The sequence below is a fragment of the Schistocerca piceifrons genome, chromosome X (assembly GCF_021461385.2).
Source record: "Schistocerca piceifrons isolate TAMUIC-IGC-003096 chromosome X, iqSchPice1.1, whole genome shotgun sequence".
Classification (NCBI taxonomy): domain Eukaryota; kingdom Metazoa; phylum Arthropoda; class Insecta; order Orthoptera; family Acrididae; genus Schistocerca; species Schistocerca piceifrons.
In genome coordinates, this window is record NC_060149.1 from 332,101,799 (window position 1) to 332,110,161 (window position 8,363).

Sequence of the window (8,363 nt, forward strand, 5' to 3'; positions counted from 1 at the left end):
AACCGTCATCGAACCCATCGTTCTACCATTCCTAGACCGGCAAGGGAACTTGCTGTTCCAACAGGACAATGCACGTCCGCATGTATCCCGTGCCACCCAACGTGCTCTAGAAGGTGTAAGTCAACTACCCTGGCCAGCAAGATCTCCGGATCTGTCCCCCATTGAGCATGTTTGGGACTGGATGAAGCGTCGTCTCACGCGGTCTGCACATCCAGCACGAACGCTGGTCCAACTGAGGCGCCAGGTGGAAATGGCATGGCAAGCTGTTCCACAGGACTACATCCAGCATCTCTACGATCGTCTCCATGGGAGAATAGCAGCCTGCATTGCTGCGAAAGGTGGATATACACTGTACTAGTGCCGACATTGTGCATGCTCTGTTGCCTGTGTCTATGTGCCTGTGGTTCTGTCAGTGTGATCATGTGATGTATCTGACCCCAGGAATGTGTCAATAAAGTTTCCCCTTCCTGGGACAATGAATTCACGGTGTTCTTATTTCAATTTCCAGGAGTGTATATACTACTGAGCAACGGAAAATCCACGATGACTGCGACAAGTAGGACATCAGTGACCTTGGCGGGTTAACGTATGGTGCGGTATTATGGGAAGAAGGATAATTGGCCCACATTTTATCGATGGCAATCTAAATGGTGCAATGTATGCTGATTTCCTACATTATGTTCTACCAATGTTACTACAAGATGTTTCATTGCATGACAGAATGGCGATGTACTTCCAACATGATGGATGTACGGCACATAGCTCGCATGCAGTTGAAGTGGTATTGAATAGTATATTTCCTGACAGGTGGATTGGTCGTCGAAGCACCACACCATGGCGCGCACGTTCACCTGATCTGACGTCCCCGGATATCCTTCTGTGGGGAAAGTTGAAGGATACTTGCTATCGTGATCCACCGACAACGCCTGACAACATGCGTCAACACATTGTCAATGTACGTGTGAACGTTACAGAATGCGAACTACTCACTGTTGAGATGAATGTCGTTACACGTATTGCCAAATGTATTGAGTTTGACGGACATCATTTTGAGCATGTATTGTATTAATGTGGTATTTACAGGTAATCACACTGTAACAGCATGCGTTCCCAGAAATGATACGTTCACAAAGGTACATGCATCACATTGGAATAATCGAAATAAAATGTTCAAATGTAACTGTGTTCTGTATTTTAACTTAAAAAATCTACCTGTTAACAACTGTTCGTCTAAAATTTTGAGCAATATGTTTGTGACTACTACAGCTCCATCTATCACAAAGCGAAGAAAGTGGTCCAACTAAAACATTCTTATTTCTTTATGTACTACATGAATATGTAACAAAAAATGGGGGTTCGTATTTAAATAAACGCAATTGATATCCGTTTGACCTATGACAGTGCCGTGTAGCAGGCCAACCATAGCGCCGTCTGGTTTCACCCCTTCAAGCTAGAAAAGTTTTGGTCTTTGTAGTTTCTTCGTTTGACTCTTATTTCATGGGATATTTGGCCCAGTCATGATCAATGGACCACCTTGTATATATATATATATATATATATATATATATATATATATATATATATATAGAGAGAGAGAGAGAGAGAGAGAGAGAGAGAGAGAGAATGTGTGTAATATTTTTGTGTGCTATGTACACGTGTATCATAGAGAGAGAATGTGTGGAAGAGAAACGATAAAACGGAAAAAAAAGGAATAACATTTTAGGTTTATATATGCACACCATGTGCATGAAAATAAAAAAGTAAATATTGAAAAATAGAAAAAATTATATATTCATATATTTGTTGATATACAACATACTTCTATAATGTAATATATATATATATATATATATGGACCATGTGCATATTTCTTTTAAATAGAATAGCTTTTACGTTTTTCACCTGCCACCTACAACCCAGTCAAAGTAGTTTTATTTCAATCCAAAAAATTTTTTCTTCAGTACAGCTGTTTTGGTTGGACACTTAAGAGCCACCCAATTAATTGTTATTATTGAAGTATTTCAGCTGTCTGTGTTGGACAATGTCTAGACGTACCCAGTTCAAAAAAATATTTAGAACTGCCCAGTTAAGTTGGAACCATCCAATTAAATGTTCTTGTTATTAAAGTATTTGAATGATAAATGTACAGGGCTATTACAAATGATTGAAGCTATTTCATAAATTCGCTGTAGCTCCATTCATTGACATATGGTCACGACACACTACAGATACGTAGAAAAACTCATAAAGTTTTGTTCGGCTGAAGCCGCACTTCAAGTTTCTGCTGCCAAAGCGCTCGAGAGCGCAGTGAGACAAAATGGCGACAGGAGCCGAGAAAGTGTATGTCGTGCTTGAAATGCACTCACATCAGTCAGTCATAACAGTGCAACGACACTTCAGGACGAAGTTCAACAAAGATCCACAAACTGCTAACTCCATTCGGCGATGGTATGCGCAGTTTAAAGCTTCTGGATGCCTCTGTAAGGGGAAATCAACGGGTCGGCCTGCAGTGAGCGAAGAAACGGTTGAACGCGTGCGGGGAAGTTTCATGCGTAGTCCGCGGAAGTCGACGAATAAAGCAAGCCGTGCCACAGCCGACGGTTTGGAAAATCTTACGGAAAAGGCTAAAGCAGAAGCCTTACCGTTTACAATTGCTACAAGCCCTGACACCTGATAACAAAGTCAAACGCTTTGAATTTTCGGCGCACTTGCAACAGCTCATGGAAGAGGATGTGTTCAGTGCGAAACTTGTTTTCAGTGATGAAGCAACATTTTCTCTTAATGGTGAAGTGAACAGACACAATGTGCGAATCTGGACGCTAGAGAATCCTCAAGCATTCGTGCAGCAAATTCGCAATTCACCAAAAGTTAACGTGTTTTGTGCAATCTAACGGTTTAAAGTTTACAGCCCCTTTTTCTTCTGCAAAAAAAACGTTACAAGATACGTGTATCCGAACATGCTGGAAAATTGGCTCATGGCACAACTGGAGACCGACAGCGCCGACTTCATCTTTCAACAGGATGGTGCTCCACCGTACTTCCATCATGATGTTCTGCATTTCTTAAACAGGAGATTGGAAAACCGATGGATCGGTCGTGGTGGAGATCATGATCAGCAATTCATGTCATGGCCTCCACGCTCTCCTGACTTAACCCCATGCGATTTCTTTCTGTGGGGCTGTATGAACCTCCTCTACCAAGAAACGTACCAGAACTGCGAGCTCGCATCAACGATGCTTTCGAACTCATTGATGGGGACATGCTGCGCCGAGTGTGGGAGGAACTTGATTATCGGCTTGATGTCTGCCAAATCACTAAAGGGGCACTTATCGAACATTTGTGAATGCGTAAAAAAACTTTTTGAGTTTTTGTATGTGTGTGCAAAGCACACACACACACACACACACACACACACACACACACACACACACACACACACTCACAGACACACACACACACACACACACACACACACACACACACACACACACACACACACACATATATATATATATATATATATATATATATATATATATAACTTATCTTGGTAAGTTGGAGCCATCCATTTAATTAATTATTTCATGCAATATGTCTACTTCAAAACAAAAACAAAATTTAGAACCATCTAGTGACATAGGAGAACTATAATTCACAGAGCAGCTCCATTCAGTATAGTCTGTTTGGATGGAATTTCATTCTTAAATATTTAATCTTGAAATTTGAGTTATATCAACCATGAATATAACTAATTAAATAAATAAATATTCTACACAAACCCTGACTGCCAAATAACTCACCCTAACCATAATCAAATGACTTTGATGAATAATAACCCAACTTCAAAGGTATGTATCTAACAAACTTAGTTGAAAGAAAGCGTATAAAACACATAGAACCAGCAAATTTCACGAAAGAAAGTATACTCAAAGTTATGAGAAAAATCAAACTTAGAAATTAGATAACCCAAATCAGCACCTAAGACAACAACTGTAATTGTCAAAAACTTTAAATAATATGCTAAAGATATCACATGGGGATAGGGAAAATTAATCAAGATAAAAGACTACCACCAATAACAGCAACATACAATAAATCAATTATACCAAATGAAATATAATAACTCATATTATCAAAAGAAAATCCTCAGTAAAAATCATTATCTACAGATATTGAATAATAAAATAAACGAAAAGAATAAGAAGCAGTTAAACCTGCAGAAAAAAAGTTAAGAAAAAATCAAACAATTAAGGGGAGTCGTACCACCCAAAATGACAAAATTTTACATTTTTACTTTTATGCAAATTATGAAAATATGGATGCTTATGCTTAATTTGGTGTTGGTTTTATTGAAATCTTCGTTTATTTCCTATTTTAAATAAATTTTTGAAAATAATCATGCAATGACATTTCCGAAAGTTTTGTTTTCCATCATTTCGCATATTGGCATTTTTCTCTGGAAATACATAGTCTGTGGTTTCTTATGTTTTTTAGAAAACTGTCTGTTTTATTAGTTGCCTACACTGGCGGTACTTTGCAGTAAACTCCTTGAACTGTACATTTGTTTATGTTTGACAACCACAGTCTAACATAACAGTCATGACACTTCGCTTCGATTTTGTTGCCCACCGCACCAGCAGCGCTCCAAGCGGCCAGTAACATAAACTGTGAATTGGGCGCGATCGTGAAAGCGAATAGTGGTTGTTTATTTTGATTTCTACAATGGTTTTTAAAAGCTGGAGCGTTTGTAGCGCAATAAATTGCAGCAAAAACAGGAAGAAGACACCACAGCTGTATTTTTTTACGTTTCCTAAGGAACCTGAGAGGTATATACCATCATGTTACTAAACTGTGTCATCAGGATTCACTTGCAAACTACATGTGTATTAATGATTAATGTTTCGTTTTAGGAGCAGAAAATGGTTAGTTAGTAGCAGACGAGAAGACCTTATGAAAAAAGACCCAGTTTACCTGTATAATAATATTAGGTTTTGTTCGCTACATTTCGAACAAAACCAGTTCATGAACGCAGACAATAATAAACTCGTGTAGAATGCCGTACCCACACTGTTTGACATCCCAAATAAGCCACCTAAACTGACGATGAAGAGGAAACTGCCACAAAGATTCGACAATCCATTTAAAGCTGTAAAACAGTCCTATTACACAGAAGCAGCCGGTTCAAAAAAATGGTTCAAATGGCTCTGAGCACTATGGGACTCAACTGCTGAGGTCATTAGTCTCCTAGAACTTAGAACTAGTTAAACCTAACTAACCTAAGGACATCACAAACATCCATGCCCAAGGCAGGATTCGAACCTGCGACCGTACCAGTCTTGCGGTTCCAGACTGCAGCGCCTTTAACCGCACGGCCATTTCGGCCGCAGCCAGTTCAACTCTCCATGTATCAGTGCCAAATTCATGCGAATTGTCAACACAGACATGCTTTGACGATGAAGTGGTTAGATTAAGTGGAGCTATTCGTGTCTTACAAAAGCGTTTGGTACGTATTTCATTCACTTCTGTTGTCAGTCACTTAATTTTCCTTGCTTCCCTTGACATTATTTTGTTAACACCTTGTTCACTGACAGATTGTTTGAAAATTATTCAAATATTTGGTTTTGCTTGAAATGTAATGTAATCAGCTCATTATAATGTTTTCAACATATTTCTCCCACTATTTGGCAGTTGCTTGTCCCGCTTAGAATAATATAATGATGAAAGTCGTACTTGTGGCAACAGGCAACAACGATGACAAACACAGTAGGCCTACAGAACGATAAATGAGCTGTCGATCGCTTATGCATGTAGAGGTACATGTCTGTGCTTCTTACGTTTTAATCTATGTGTTTATATTCGTTTGATATCAACCTGGTAAACTGCACTTCTATCCAATATTACAAGCTTTTCTTCACAAATGTGTTGTAGCTTGCCACTCGAGTCACGGTTTTTGTCCATACTTGCACTTATTTTAGAATCATTTTTTAAACATATATGTCTTCTGATACTACACAAACCCTTAGAGGAAAGAAAATAACTCAAATATTTCGTAAATTACGTTGGAAATGGATGCAAAACAAACATGCTTACGACATGTCTGACGTTCATCTTACTCGGCGCTTGGAGCGCTAGTGTCGCTCCATCTGTGAAACGGTAACAACTTTTACAGCAGTGAGTGTCACGACTGTTACGTTAGACTGTGTTGACAACAACAGTTATCCTCTAGCCGCGTTTTAGTTTCTGTGTTTCCTGTGATAGTTTTCGTCATGACTAAACCAAAAAGAGTGTTTAAAAAAATACGAAACAAAGGAAACAAATACTACAGAACAAATACAGCAGCAGTAAAAATAGTGGTTAGCACCGAAGGGCGTGATATTTGGTTGTCAATAGTGACAGTCCTTCAACTCCTCAGAGTGCTTCCAAGAAAAAGCTGCTGGGTAATGATGTAAAATATAACGCAGCTTCAGACAGTGAAACAAACAGCAATATCATTATTAATCTCCATATACTTATTTCAGCTTTGTGTGAAACAGTGTGTTGTCATATATGTTGAGGGGAAATTGAAATTTCTGAAAAGCTATCTCAACGCAATGGTCTGGTGTGTACTTCAAAAATAATGTGTTTGAACTGTAAAAGCGAAAAGACTTTCAAGACTTCAGAAGTAAGTGTAAAGAATGGACTTTTTGACACTAATCTAAGATACTTCTATGGACGTAGATGCATAGGAAAAAGCCATTACGTTGGTATGGTTCTTTGTGGCTTGCTGAACCTCCCTAGTCCCGCTACAAAATCTATCAAAGTGTGTGCTGTGGAGTCAATGACTACAGCAGCAGAGCAGGCTGTAGCAGAAAATGGTAGTTCTGACATAGTAATATCATTCGAGGGATCATGGCAAAAAAGAGGTTTCCAGTCAAAGAATTCATGTGCATCTATTATCAGCATTGACAATGGGAAAGTGTTGGATGTTGATATGTTGACCATGTACTGTCAGGGTTGTAGGCAAGCAGGCAAGAGTACTGAAAAGCAAACTAAGCGTGAAATGATTCGTCAGAGAAACTTTGAAGGAACTAGTGGAGGGATGGAGCTTGCTTCTGCAGTGAAAATTTTCCAATACTCCCAGCATGACCATGCTATTCGCTACATGAATTTTCTTGGTGATGGAGACTCGCGATCATATAAGGCACTGGTGGAGAGTATAGACTATGGTGATTTGTCAATTACAAAACTAGAGTGCATTAATCATGTGCAAAAGAGGATGGGCATGAGATATGTAGACTCAAACAGCAGTTGGGAAGTATCAAGTTATTTGATGGGCTAAGTATAAGGTGTCAACTGACTGATAAACAAATTGATGAGATTACACAATATTATGGTATGGCTATTAGAAGTAACAGAGATAATTTACATGGTATAAAGAGAGTTGTTTGGGCAATTTAATTTCACAAGCTGTCAACAGATGCTGAACCAATACACAACCTGTGTTCCACTGAATGGTGTAAATACTTGAAGGCAAAAGAGGAGGGTAAAGGAAACACTTCTGCGCACAAAATTACTATACCAAATGCTGTTATGCTTGCCATGAAACCTGTGTTTCAGGATCTTGCCCAACCAGAGCTGTTGAAGAAATGTCTCAAGGCCAAAACATAAAATGCAAATAAATCATTTAACATGTTGTATGGTCAAGGATACCAAAAAAGTGTTTGTTGGAAGGTCAGTCTTTGAACTTGGTGTGTTGAATGCTGTTCTTACTTTTAATTTTGGTTATTCTGGAAGACTACAGGTTTTAGAATATCTTGGCATTCATAAAGGTTACAACACCACTAAAAGTGTGATGGACTTGGACCAATGGTGAATCATGAAGGCAGAGATTGCAACAAACAATATGTCAAAAGTAGCCAGAACCAAGAGAAGGAGAGCAGCACTGGTTGAGGAAGATGAAGGAGGAGATGAGGATTACCATCCAGCGGGATTCTAACATATTTTTATGTATCAATTGGCCGTGTATTAAATTTTTTCTTTAAATGCATTTTTCTCAACATGACATTTTTCAGTATAAAAGCCCCTTCTCAGAAACTTCTGAATCTACATCAGTGAATTATTTGCCACATAACATAGATAGTACAAAGATGTTGTAGCTCTACTTTAGTAGTATTTACTGTAATAGTTAAAATTCAAGAACTTAAAATTGTGAAAATTTACACCAAAAAATTATATATTCAGGGGAATTATCATAACTTTTTTCCAGATGTTATTTTGAAGTGATTGTAGAGCAATACAGTCACAAAACATGGGAGAAAATAAGATAAAAACACCACATTTATATACTTAACAGTTCTTGAGAAAACAGGGCAATTTAACATTGT